The following is a 14,692-nucleotide window of genomic DNA, read 5'->3' as shown; positions in this document are numbered from 1 at the left end:
GACGGACAAGATTGTTCATACATCTGCATGTCCCATGCACTCACTATATGCTATTATCTCTACTACTATTAAGGCTGCAAGAGTAGTCGGCCATTCCCAAAGCTCATTCCCATTCTCATTCCCCCGTACAGCTCACGTCTAGCTAAAATTTAAAAAAAACACATGTTCTCAAGGGGATTTGAACCCGTGACCTCTTAAGAGAAGGCCAAGAGTAGCTACCACTACACCACATATGTGTTTATGTCTACATCTATGACATGAAACACATCTACTACATCTCTCACCAAGCTCACTTGCTACCCTTGCACAATGCGTAGTAGTAGATAAGTATCACCGAGATTCTTGAATTAGATTTTTGGATGGAGGTAATATTATTTAAAGAAGAGCTTTGCATGCAATTTCTTTTGTTTGAATAATGTATTATACTTAAATTCCTTTTTTTTGCATGGGTGACATTTTTCTCCGTAATATTTTTTCCATAGATCAGACTTCTGAGTCATTTTCATAAACCAACGCCAAGCATGAATCCATGTTTCTTACTTGAAACCCCAAACAAACACCATGAGCAGGAGGCACTCACGTTGGCGTCGCTCATCGATGACGAGAAGAAGCTTGGCGACTGTCAGTTCGACCTCTAGAAGCAGTCCTACGTGGTCGCATGCGCCGCTGTGTTCGACAAGCTCCCGCGAAGCCACCACTTGGACGCGGTCCAGAGCAGCTGCACCGCACTGTCCATCATTAAGCAGGGAGGCCTCATGGTTGTCGCCAACATCGACGACTCTCGGGTTGTTCTGGACACCGCATCCGACGACGACGCCATCACGTCGTCTAGCTCATCGTCCACCTGAAGCCCAACCTACCACGTAAGTCGCTACTGACCGGACATGAATTCTTGTGCGCTGGGACGATGGACGTTGCTGACGTTGTGTGAGTGTCCTCGAACATGATGTATGTAGTGGAGTAGCACATCTGGTGGTGCAACGGCCAGGGGTACTACCTCGCTGATGAGCCCGGGGTACACTTCGTTTGGTAGCCCAACCAAGAGTCGTCGGTACTCGTCATGTCGCGCGCGTTCGACGACTACTATATCGAGGATTGTGGCGTCATCTTAGCGTCGGAGGTGACGCAGAGGAGGATCGACAACAGTGACCAGTTCGTCATCCTCGCCACCGTCAGGGTAGCTTTTGTGCTGACCTGCCTTTAATTCTCTTCGCAAACACACACATTTACCATTTTGTTTAAGCAAGAACGTATGGTGGTGCGTGTCTGATGACTAACAATGTACGAGGAAATTTCTTCCAGCATATGTGGAACATGCTCTCCAATGATGAGACCATACAAATCGTGGCATATATCGAAGTCTGCATGATACTGATGGTTGCAATGTAGTGGTGAAACAACTAGATTAAAATAACAAAATTTATGTATGACTAGGATCACAAATTGATTATGAAACATTTTCTCATAACAATATAACACACATTTTATATATAAGTTATCGTAGTATACTGGTATTATATATTACCGTTGCAACACACAGGCACTCAGCTAGTTAGCACGTGAAAGGAGGTCACAAGTGGAAACTACCAACTGGCCAACTTACCTATTTCTGAGCATCCTTGATTTTGCAGTGTAAAACTGACTCGAATGAAGCACTCTAAGTGCTAGTATGGAAGGGGAGATAAACCTATGGAGGAAAAAAAATCTTCTATAAAAGCTAGTTTGAAAACCCCATTTATCTAAGGAATTTCTATTTTTTTCAAGGGAAATTAGTTCATTTTTCTTTGGAAAAAAATGAGAATCCCTTAAAAAATAAAGTTGTCAAACTAACCTAAATAACTAGATGTCTTATTTAAATAACATCACTTGAACTGCTCACCCTGGAAAAAGACAGATTTTAAGAAGATTTAAGTGTTCGAAACTAGCCCTAAAAGAATAGTATCTATGTAAATCCATTGGTTGAATGTGCTATAGAAGGAATATCAATTTCCACCCATTCTATTCTACATACTAAAGCGCCGTGCAAAGGAGCTCATTTAGCCTGTCCACGTTAGCAAAAACAACAACATCAACGACTTAGAAACCTCGTCACGTTGCCTACAAACTCTGTCCTCTGAGACTATCCGGACAAGTAACGAGATTCTGGAGTGGATCAACACACACAAAAAATGAAAAGGAGGCCAACTAGAGATGTGATCGTCCCCTCGCTTATCCTCACGTGGAGTGGTGGATCCAGGATTTAAACCTAGGGTAATTGAGGATAAAAAATTTAACATATAATATCATATATAATTGATTAGTTATCACATATATCTAGTTTCCATCTGTTCACTATATGATTAGAAAATAACAAAAAAATTATATATTACATTTAATTCATCAAATTAGGTTGCTAGTTATACAGATTTATTTCTTTTAGCAAAAAATGTTAATGAGTATTTTTGGACCAAATTCTAGGGTAGTTGGAGTTCTATCTAAAACATCCATGTTGGATATTTTATGGGCTTGGCCCATTTATTCAATAAACTCTATGGTGTGTAATGGTGGAGAATACCAATAGTACCATATTGGAAGTCCAAGGGTCGTTGGCTTGACTTATATGGTGGGAATTATTCCACTTAATTTGAGAAGTCAAGAAACGAACAAGGGCATGCCACACGCGCGTGCCGCCGCCGCCGCCGGCGGCCGGGCTCGGGTCGGGCGAGGCAGGCAGGCGGCAAGCGGGTGTGGTGTGGTTGTGTTAATTGTTGTGTTAAATTTTAGCACTCATTAACCGCAGGAGTTTCAACTCCGGGTTAAACCTTTCAGTTGCATGTCTCTTCATCAGCCGCATGCGAGAATCTAGGTATTTCCATAACTCGTTCGGCAGGTGCCTCCAAAGCCCTTGCCGTTCGAGACCTTGCACGGGGGATCGGTAATTAGGTTTTTGGGAAGCGTTTACGTGACTGCTCAAACATCCTTCTGGTTCTTCTTCCTGGCATCTTCATCTCGTTCGGCATGACAAGAGAAGTTGGACAAGGATCGGGATCATCGGAGCGCATGGGAGGGTATGATCAATTCAGTTACTTACTATTTTACGTTCTGCAGATTATATATGTCTCATATGTTCATCTCTGTTGTTTCGTACGTAGCCATAGATTTATTCAAACTGTTCTGTCATATCATATCATGATATTTCTAAAGCCAGTTCATACTATTAAAATATCATACCTGTTTGTTTTAATTTTACAATCATGCTGTTTATATTGCTATCTGTTTATTTTCAATTGTTCTGTCAGTTTATATGCTTATTATATTTATATGATTTATATGATTCATATGTTTTATGTTCTCATGATCCATATTGTTATGGATATATTTGGTATCATGATTGTTGGGGGCCTTCGTGTTCCGAAGGTCCTCAAAAACATGATTAACAATGTTTCTGGAGTATAATACATGAACAGGTACCTTTGGACTCGGATCAGAACCACAGTGTGAAGAAGCACAAAGAATACGAAGGTTGGCGCAGAGTCGAAGCTATGCGCAGGGGATCTTCGGCACAACAGCAGAAAAGGAAACCGACTTAAAAGGGAAAAGGCTATTTAGACCTCGATGGATTACTATAGAATCATTAGCAAATGTAAAGGGCATGGGTGTAATTTTACATGGGCTGCGTCCCGTGCCTATAAATAGATGAACATTACTCCCGTACTGTTCACGCAGACTTGACATTTGCTTTTGCGTCACGCTTGTACTCGTACCTTCTTTCGAGCCGAAGGTACATTTGTAATTTGATATCATTTCTATTTTTCCATAGTAATAAAATAGAAATGAGTTAATAAAAATACATAATTGTTCATGTTATCTTTTATATTTCATATGATTCTCTCTTCATTATTATATGCTGCTCTGATGAAGGTATGTCCTTCATAACCTTCGTTCGAAAATCATTATATCCCAAGGGAAATAATGTTTCGAAGGACGAAGGACTTTAACGTTTAATATTTTTTGTGTTGCCTTGTTTTTAACTCATAGCATTTGAGAACAAGTCCCCAACAATGATTTCTATGATTAATCATCTTTTATAAGTCATCATCATAATGTTAATTTATGGAATTAAAATGATATGGAAAATGCTTATATGTCTAACAATCCAAAAACCTAATGTTAGGCATTTTTCTGTTAGAGGTTTTGCTGCTGTGCTAAAGCCTGATCCTTTTGATGGTAAAAACTTCTTGATTTGGAAAGCTAAGATGGAATTGTGGCTTATTGCAATGTCTTGTTATCATGCCGCTGAGGGCAAGCCTGCCAACTTACCTCCTGAGGATGAGGCTAAGTTTAAGGCTGAAGATAACCTCTTTCGAGGAGCAGTAATTAGCGCACTTGATACAAAATTCCAGAAAAGCTATATCATCCTTCCTACAGGAAAAGAGCTGTGGGATGCACTTGTTGAAAAGTTTGGAGTTCCTGACGCTGGTAGCGAGCTGTATCTCATGGAGCAGCTGTAAGACTATAAGATGGTTGAGAACCGATCTGTAGTGGAACGTGCTCATGAGTTTCAGGCACTAGCTAAGGAACTCGAGCTTTTTCCTTGTCCTTTGCCTGACAAGTTTGTGGCTGGCGGTATAATCGCCAAGTTGCCACCTTCTTGGAAGGACTTTGCTACCTCTCTCAAACATAAGAGACAAGAGTTCAATGTGGAAGAGCTCATTGGTACTCTTGATGTTGAGGAAAGAGCTAGAACAAAGGACAATGGAAAAGGTGTTGAGACCTCTACTGCTAACGTGGTGCAAAAGAGAAACTTCTGCAAGTTTAACAAGAAGAAAAGGCAGAACAAACAAGAGAACTCAAACAAACCTGTTCAAACAGCACAGTTTAAAAAGAAGAAGAACAACAACAACAAGGGAAAGGGAGGATGTTTTGTTTGTGGCAGTGATCAACATTGGGCTAGAGAGTGCCCTGATTGCAAGTTCACTCAGGACAAGAAATCAGCTAATGTTGTAACCACTGAAACTGGAGATGGAACATCTGGGTATGGTAATTCTTTACCATTTGTTCTTTTAGTTTGTAATTCACCTGAGTGGTGGATGGACAGTGGTGCAAATATTCATGTGTGTGCTGATGCCTCTATGTTCTCCTCCTACTAGGTCGGGAGGTCTGACACCTTGTTAATGGGAAATGGGTCGCGTGCTCATGTTCTTGGTGTTGGTACGGTCATTCTGAAGTTTACTTCGGAAAAGACGGTGCCATTGAAGAGCGTGCAGCATGTGCCCTCTATCAAGAAGAATCTCATTAGTGCTTCTATGCTATGTCGAGATGGATACAAAGTTGTTCTTGAGTCAAATAAATGTGTTGTGTCGAAACATGGTACTTTTGTTGGTAAAGGATATGACTGCGGAGGTTTGTTCCGCTTATCACTGCATGATGTGTGTAATAAAATGGTGAATTATGTTAATTTTTCTGATGAGTCAGATTTATGGCATTCACGTTTTTGTCATGCAAGCTTTGGCTGTCTTATGCGGTTAGCAAATCTAAATTTAATTCCTAAATTTAACTTGGTCAAAAAGTCTAAGTGCCATGTGTGTGTTGAATTAAAACAACCTCGCAAGCCTCACAAGGCTGCTGAGGCGAGGAATTTGGCACCGCTAGAACTTGTTCATTCTGATCTGTGCGAGATGAATGGAATTTTGACAAAAGGTGGTAAATGATACTTTCTCACTTTTATAGATGACTCCACTAGATTTTGCTATATGTATCTCTTAAAAACAAAGGACGAAGTGTTTAATTATTTTAAGACCTATAAAGCTAAAGTTGAGAACCAACTTGAGAGTAAAATAAAACGGTTAAGGTCCACTAGATTTTGCTATATGTATCTCGAATGTGTTCGATGAGTTCTACGTGGAACATGTATTATTCATGAGAGGACACCACCATTCTCACCACAATTCAATGGGATTGCTGAAAGGAAAAACCGCACTCTAACAGATTTGGTGAATGCCATGTCGAGTACAGCGGGATTATCCAAGGCATGGTGGGGTGAGGCGATTTTGACAGCATGTCATGTCCTAAACAGAGTTCGAACTAAGAACAAAGAGATCACATCATTTGAGGAATGGGAAAAGAGAAGATTAAATCTCTCATATTTGCGCACTTGGGGTTGCTTGGCTAAAGTGAATGTGCCAATCAACAAAAAGCGTAAACTTGGGCCTAAAACTATTGATTGTATATTCCTTGGGTACTCTTTTCACAACACTGGGTATAGGTTCTTAATTATAGAATCTGATGTGCCTGATATGTATGTTAATACTATCATGGAATCAAGAGACACAACAGTTTTTGAGAATGAGTTTCCTATGAAGAATACACCTAGTGATATAAGTCATGAGACTATAATTCCCCATGAGCACGAACTGTCTATTCGTATAGATCATGCTGAGGATCTTCACGTGCACATCCCTGAGGAACATGACACTATAGTCACTCGAAAGAGCAAGAGACAGAGGTTGCAAAATCCTTTGGTAATGACTTTATAGTGTACCTTGTGGAAGACACACCAACTACCATTAGTGAGGCATATTCCTCTCCTGATGCTGACTTATGGAAGGAAGCAGTAAGGAGTGCGATGGAATCTATTATGTCTAATGGAACTTGGGAGGTCATTGACCGTCCTTATGGTTGTCAACCTATAGGCTGCAAATGGATCTTCAAGAAAAAGATTAGTCCTGATGGTACAATCGAAAGGTACAAGGCAAGGCTTGTGGCCAAAGGATATACCCAAAAAGAGGGTGAAGATTTCTTTGATACCTACTCACTAGTGGCTTGATTGACTACAATTCGCACATTAATAGCCATGGCAGCCTCTTATGGTCTTATAATTCATCAGATGGATGTTAAGACAGCTTTCCTAAATGGAGAGTTGGATGAGGAGATCTACATGGATCAGCCAGAAGGGTTCAATGCGGATGGTCAAGAGAACAAGGTGTGCAGGTTGATAAAATCATTGTTTGGCCTAAAACAAGCACCTAAGCAATGACATGAAAAGTTTGATAATACTCTTACAACCGCTGGTTTTGCTGTAAATGAATCTGACACGTGTGTATATTATCGCTATGGTGGGGGTGAGTCTGTTATGCTGTGCCTTTATGTTGATGACATCTTGATCTTTGGATCAAATCTCAATGTGATTGAGGAAGTTAAAAATCTTCTATCGAGCAATTTCGAAATGAAAGATTTGGGAGAAGCTGATGTCATTCTAAACATTAAGCTTGTTAGAGAAGGTGATGGTGGAGTAACTTTGTTACAATCTCATTATGTGGAAAAGGTATTAAGTCACTTTGGTTTTAGTGACTGTGATCCTGCTCCAACACCCTATGACCCTAGCATGCTATTGAGAAAGAATCGGAGAATAGCAAGGGATCAATTGACATACTCCCAGATCATTGGCTCGCTCATGTACCTTGCAAGTGCAATAAGGCCGGACATCTCATATGCCGTGAGTAAGCTGAGTCGGTTTGTGTCAAAACTAGGAGATGATCACTGGCGTGCTCTTGAGAGAGTGTTGCGGTATTTGAAAGGTACTATGACATACGGTATTCATTATACTGGAAACCCAAAAGTGCTGGAAGGCTATTGTGATGCCAACTGGATTTATGATGCTGATGAGCTTTATGCCACAAGCGGATATGTGTTTCTGTTTGGAGGTGGCGCTGTTTCCTGGAAGTCTTGCAAGCAGACTATCTTAACAAAGTCTACAATGGAAGCAGAACTCGCAACATTAGACACTGCTGGGACTGAGGCCGAGTGGCTTTGTGATTTCCTATTGGATTTGTCGGTAGTTGAAAAACCGATACCGGCTATTTCCATGAAATGTGACGACCAAACTGTGATTACAAAGGTTAACAGTTCTAGGAATAACATGAAGTCTACAAGGCATGTTAAGAGGAGATTAAAATCTGTCAGAAAGCTAAAAAACTCCGGAGTTATAATGGTGGATTATGTCCACACATCGAATAATCTGGCAGATCAATTCACTAAGGGTCTGTCACGCAATGTGATAGAAAGTGCATCGAGAGAAATGGGTATGAGACCCATGTGAAATCTACTCTAGTGGTAACCTGCTCTATGCGATCGGAGATCCTATGAAGTAGAGTGGAGAAACAAGCTAGGAGTAGGTTGTGAGGAAAGATCCCTTCCTTAACTCATTTCTGATGCACATCTTTCCTATCTGTAAGGCAGGATGGTATTTACCTTAATGTATTCCAAGAGTCTTATAAAGGTGAGATGTTGTCCTGCAGAACATCTTCTGAGGAGTACACCTATATGAGTTAGACTGCTGGTCATAGTCTATGGGACTTGGATAGTCCCTAAATACTCATGAAAGGCACTGAAGTGTGACTTATATGCTTCTAAACAGCGGGAATGCCCTTTTGCAGCCTAGTATCAGCAAAGGATTTGAGCGAATCTCATCTTGCACAAAACTGTCAATTCAAGGCTTAGTCCATTGTTCAGTTGCGAATGAGTGAAACTCTTATTCTAGATGGATGTTCAACTTAACAGTCTCCATCGAAACACTGGTATATCAAATGATTGTGATTCTGATACTTCATCATTACAAACCTTAGAGTTTGGTGGGGATTGTTGGATCTTTTATGGGCTTGGCCCATTTATTCAATAAACTCTATGGTATGTAATGGTGGAGAATACCAATAGTACCATATTGGAAGTCCAAGGGTCGTTGGCTTAACTTATATGGTGGGAATTATTCCACTTAATTTGAGAAGTCAAGAAACGAATAAGGGCGTGCCACACGCGCGCCGGCGGCGCCGCCGCCGGTCGGGCCGGGCTCGAGTCGGGCGAGGCGAGGCAGGCAGGCAGGCGGCGAGCAGGCGTGGTGTGGTTGTGTTAATTTTTAGCACTCATTAACCACGGGAGTTTCAACTCCGGGTTAAACCTTTCAGTTGCCTGTTTCTTCGTCAGCCGCATGCGAGACTCTTCTCCTTCAGCTTTCTTTCCGCGATGATAAAAGGGGAGAACGCCTGTCATTTGGCATGCAAGCAGAACACTTTCAGAATCACAGTCTAGCCGCAAGTGTGGGTATTTCCATCTCGTAACTCTGCGCACACAGAGGAGCGAGAGGGCAGGTGCCTCCGAAGCCTTTGCCGTTACGCGATTAGGTTTTTGGAGAGCGTTTATGCGACTGCTCAAACATCCTTCTGGTTCTTCTTCCTGGTGTCTTCATCTCGTTCGGCATGACAAGAGAAGTTGGACAAGGATCAGGATCATCGGAGCGCATGGGAGGGTATGATCAATTCAGTTACTTACTGTTTTACGTTCTGCAGATTATATATGTCTCATATGTTCATCTCTGTTGTTTCGTATGTAGCCATAGATTTATCCAAACTGTTCTGTCATATCATATCATGATATTTCTAATGTCAGTTCATACTATTAAAATATCATACATGTTTGTTTTAATTTTACAGTCATACTGTTTATATTGCTATATGTTTATTTTCAATTGTTATGTCAGTTTATATGCTTATTATATTTATATGATTTATATGATTCATATGTTTTATGTTCTCATGATCCATATTGTTATGGATATATTTGATATCATGATTTCTATGATTAATCATCTTTTATAAGTCATCATCATACCGTTAATTTATGGAATTAAAATGATATGGAAAATGCCTAACAATCCCTAGGTCCGCCCATGCTAACGTGGATTGGTATTCTAGCTCATTGTTGGCTGCTTTTTTTTGTTGTGGTTGTCTACAAATGTTGTGTCCCTTTCGGTTGGCTACTTTTTTTTGTTGTCGTCGGCTTCAACGGTTGTTGTCCCTTCCTTTTCTTTATCTTTTCAGATTTCATCTATTTGTGCTGCTTACATATGTATCTAGCATTCTGATGTTGGGAACTACTTGAATAATAGATTTTTCACTATTCTTCTTCAACGTACAAACCCATGTGTGTGTGTGCTCCAATGCAGATATATTTTCTTTTTTCCCTTTTTGTTTTGCTTGCACCATCTGTCCTTATTTACTCCAGATTTGCTTACGAGTGTATGGGATTCCCTCTCTTCAATCCCTCCCCCTATATATTATGTACTTCATTTCTCAGATCCGTAATCTTTTCAATCATGTGTTTATTTTTTTCCATTACCTTATTTAGTTGGTCATTTATACTATGGTTTCATGTTAATATATTTCCACGGTAATTTTTTAGCCCTTTTCATGGAAAAAGAATGTAAAATGTGGTTTTCGTCTTAAGACCTTCTTGGATAGTTAGCCGTCTATTCTTTTTAAAACTGTTTTTATTACCTTCACTTGATTATTTATTCACAGCTTAAACTCTCACATTGTTTTCTAACCCTTTGGCATGTGAAAATAGATATTTAGCTTGGTTAGTGGTTCACATGTTCAATTCCCATAGTACAAGGTATACGCTCATTCTTCCTATACTCCATGTATTTGTTTGAGATTAGTTTATTTACGATTGTATTTTTTTAAGATGGTACAATGCATGCTTACAAAGGTTACAAGGTAACTTTTTTTTGCTTTACTTCCTCTCTTGTGTATTTCTCTCTAGATCTATACTTGTCGCAGTTATAAGCCAAAACAGAGAAGAGAAGTGTTGCTGGTATTAGAAGATATTAGATATTGTGCTTATCTAATAGCTAGGATTGTTATCATCTTGGAGCTGCGTCTCCATCTCTATCTCTCCCCCTGATTTTGTCCAACTGTGTAACAACCATGCATGGCTCATCTATATAAAGAATACACCGACACCATCTTCAGGTGTCGAGCCTTGAGCCACATTAACATGGTACCAGAGCCAATGGTTCAATAGATGTCCATCATCTCAATTTTTTCTTCCGCCTCCACCCCTGCCATCATGTCTCACTCGGCCAACACCATGCCTTCCCCTCCTACCATACCATTGCATCATGCGGTGACCATCTGCCTAACCAAATCCAATTATCTACTCTGGCAATCCTAGCTCCTTCCATATCTTCGCAGCATGAAGTTGATGGGGTTCCTTGATGGCACCCTGCCGGCACCACCGACGGTCGTTGCGTCATCTTCTACAGTCGGCGCTGAGATGGTCCAGAATCCGGCCTTCATCAAGTGGTATGATGCCGACCAGCAGCTCCTCAGTGGGCTTCTATCTTCCATCACAAAAGACATTCTTCATGATGTGATCACGGCCACCTCGTCCAGGGAAGTTTGGGAATCCCTGCAGCGCTAGTTCTCCTCCTCCATGAAGGCCCGCACACTAAAACTTCGGGTTCAGCTCGCCACGGCGAAGAAGCATGATCTTTCAGCAGCTGACTATTTTCGGAAGATCAAAGGCATCACCCCTGAACTTGCTGTTGCCAATGAAACCCTGCGTGATGACGAGGTGATTGCATATTTACTCGCCGGTCTTCCCGCTGAATATGATCCGTTTGTTACATCGCTAACCACCAGAATCGAGCCTATTTCCCTTGATGACATCTACGCACACCTCCTGGCTTCGAAGCTCGGCAACTACAACATATCACCGACATGCAGCTGAACACTGGTTCTCTACAAATTACGCTAGGCGTGGCGGACGTGGTAATCATGGTCGCGGCCGTGGTGGTCGAGGCTGTAGTCGGGGACGTGGTGGTGCTCCCCGTTCCAGCGACAGAAGCAACATGACTTCTTTGTCCTAGCCCATCTGCCAAATTTGTGGCAAGACCGACCACACAGCAGTTTGGTGCTGGTACAGGAATGATGAATACTACAATGAAGATCCCCCTTCGGCTGTTGTTGCCTCCACCTCGTACTCGGTTGACACAAACTGGTATAATGATACCGGGGCGACGGATCACATCACCAGTGATCTTGACCGTCTGACTGTCCGTGAACGCTACAATGGCAGAGAACAGTTCCAAGTCAGCAATGGCGCATGTTTGCAAATTCTACATATGGGTCATTCCTTAATTGAATCTAATGATCACCCACTTGCACTTCGTGATGTTCTTCACGTTCCAAATATCACCAAAAACATTTTATCTGTTCATAAATTCACACGTGACAATGATGTGTTTTTGAATTTAATCCATGGTCTTTTTTGGTTAAGGATCGCAACACAAGGACAAACTTCTTGAAGGACGTTGTGAAGGTGGCCTCTACCCTATCTCATCTGTCGATGCCAAGACCCTATCTCATGCTCTCATGAGTAGATCCACCTGTCGGCGTTTCGACCCCGGGGGGTCCCTGGACTGACGAGTAAATTGTCGCCGCGTGTCCCAGCCCAGATGGGTCGGTGTGAGACGGAGCACGAAGGGGGGAAGAAACATGCAAAGGGGAAACCCGCGGCCTTCGTGTTGTCCTGCGCCCAGGTCGGGTGCGCTTGCAGTAGGGGGTTACAAGCGTCCGCGAGGGAGAGAAAGAGACTATCCGGCAGCCCGTTCTCCCGCGCGGCCAACCCTTTTTGTACGAGAGCCCTGGACCTTCCTTTTATAGGCGTAAGGAGAGGGCCCAGGTGTACAATGGGGGTATAGCAGTGTGCTAACGTGTCTAGTAGAGAGGAGCTAGATCCCTAAGTACATGCCGTCGTGGCAGTCGGAGAGGTTTTGGCGCCCTGTTCATGTGATGTCGTGGCCGTCGGAGGAGTGCTTGAGCCTTGTGGAAGTACAGCTGTCGGGGCTGTCGGATCCTTTGCTGACGTCTCCTTGCTTCCGTAATGGGCTGAGAGCCGCCGTCGTCATGGAGCACGCGGGGTGCCATCATTACTTGTTTACCCGGGCGAGCCGTATGGGACGCCGGTCTTGTTCCCCGTAGCCTGAGCTAGCTAGGGGTAGGGTAATGATGGCCTTCCCTGTGACGTGGCGGGCCCAAGCCCGAGGTCGGGCGAGGCGAAGGCTCCTCCGAGGTTGAGGTCGATTCTGGGCCCTGGGGTCGGACGAGGCGGAGTTCGTCTTCCGATGTCGAGGCTGAGTCCGAGCCCTGGGGTCGGGCGAGGCGGAGTCCGTCTTCTGAGGCCGAGGCTGAGTCCGAGCCGTGGGGTTGGGCGAGGCGGAGTCCGTCTTCCGGGGTCGAGGCTGAGTCCGAGCCCTGGGTCGGGCGAGGCGGAGTCCGTCTTCTGGGGTCGAGGCTGAGTTCGAGCCCTGGGTCGGGCAAGGCGGAGACCGTCTTCCGAGGCCGAGGCTGAGTCCGAGCCCTGGGGTCGGGCGAGGCGGAGTCCGTCTTCCAGGGTCGAGGCTGAGTCCGAGCCCTGGGTCGGGCGAGGCGGAGCTTCCCATGGCGCCCGAGGTTGGACTTAGCTGCTGTCAGCCTCACTCTATCGAGTGGCACAGCAGTCGGAGCGGGGCAGGCGGCGGTGTTTTCCTGTCAGGTCGGTTAGTGGAGCTGCGAAGTGACTGCGGTCGCTTCGGCTCTATCGACTGAGGAGCGCGCGTCAGGATAAGGTGTCAGTCGATCCTTGCATTAAATGCTCTTGCGATACGGTCGGTTGGTGTGGCGATCTGGCCAAGGTTGCTTCTCCGCGAAGACTGGGCCTCGGGCGAGCCGAAGGTGTGTCCGTCGCTTGAGGGGACCCTCGGGCGAGACGTGAATCCTTTGGGGTCGGCTGCCTTTGCCCGAGGCTAGGCTCGGGCGAGGCGAGATCGTGTCGCTTGAGTGGACTGAGCCTTGACCTTAATCGCGCCCATCAGGCCTTTGCAACTTTGTGCTGATGGGGGTTACCAGCTGAGATTAGGAGTCTTGGGGGTACCCCTAATTATGGTCCCCGACAGTAGCCCCCGAGCCTCGAAGGGAGTGTTGATACTCGCTTGGAGGCTTTTGTCGCACTTTTTTGCAAGGGGACCGGCCTTTCTCGGTTGCGTTTCGTTCCGGTGGGTGCGCGCGAGCGCACCCGCCGGGTGTAGCCCCCGAGGCCTTGGAGGAGTGGTTTGACTCCTTCGAGGTCTTAGCGCGTTTCGTGATGCTTCGGCCGGTCTGGTTGTTCCCTCATGCGAACTGGCCGTAGCCCGGGTGCATAGTCGAGTTCCAAGTTCTCGGGCTGGTATGTTGACGCTGTCAACGGTTTAGCCGGAGCCGGGTTTGCGAGAGCAGCCCCCGAGCCTCCGCACAGAGCGAGAGGACGGTCAAGGACAGACTCGGCTTTTTTCATACGCCCCTGCGTCGCCTTTCCGCAAGGAGGAGGGGGGAAAGCGCCATGTTGCCCTCGGAGGGCCGAACATGGTGTCTCTAGTAAATTGCTAGCGGGTGATCCGAGTGGACGCCCGTGCCCCGTTCGATAAGGGTCGGCTAGTGGCCCAGAGGCGTGCTCCAAAAGTACCTGCAGGTGATTTGCCAGACCTGGTCCCGTTTGATAGGGTCTGAGGGCTCGATGCCTCCCTCTGATGGGATTCCATTACAAAATCGCTCCCGCTGGTCTCGAAAATGTCCTAGGGTACCTCGGGAGCGTAGCCCGAGCCTTGGTTGTGTATCGAACGTACCCAGAGTCATCCCTCGCTCTGCGTGCTCTGAGGCGGCTGTCGAACCCTTCGGGGGCCAGCCTACAAACCCCTGATCAGTAGTGGGCGCGGAGCCTGAGTGGCTTGAGGCGGCTGTCGAACCCATCCGAGGGGCCAGCCTTCGAACCTCTAACCAGTGGTGGGCGCGGAGTCCGAGTGCTCTGAGGTGGCTGTCGAACCCTTCCGAGGGGCCAGCCTTCGAACCTCTGATCAGTAGGA

At 44.8% G+C, this 14,692-nt stretch overlaps 1 non-coding gene across 1 annotated transcript; it reads left to right on the top strand.

Moving 5' to 3' along the window:
• Window positions 1-11,370: 11,370 nt before the first annotated feature.
• On the top strand, window positions 11,371-11,509 carry LOC111590365 (small nucleolar RNA Z247). Its single transcript, XR_004853494.1, has one exon. It is a non-coding gene; the product is annotated as a small nucleolar RNA Z247 (small nucleolar RNA).
• The last annotated feature ends 3,183 nt before the right edge of the window (window positions 11,510-14,692 follow it).

This window comes from Zea mays, chromosome 10 (assembly GCF_902167145.1).
Source record: "Zea mays cultivar B73 chromosome 10, Zm-B73-REFERENCE-NAM-5.0, whole genome shotgun sequence".
In the NCBI taxonomy this organism is placed as follows: Eukaryota; Viridiplantae; Streptophyta; class Magnoliopsida; order Poales; family Poaceae; genus Zea; species Zea mays.
This window is presented reverse-complemented; position numbering and strand designations above follow the sequence as displayed.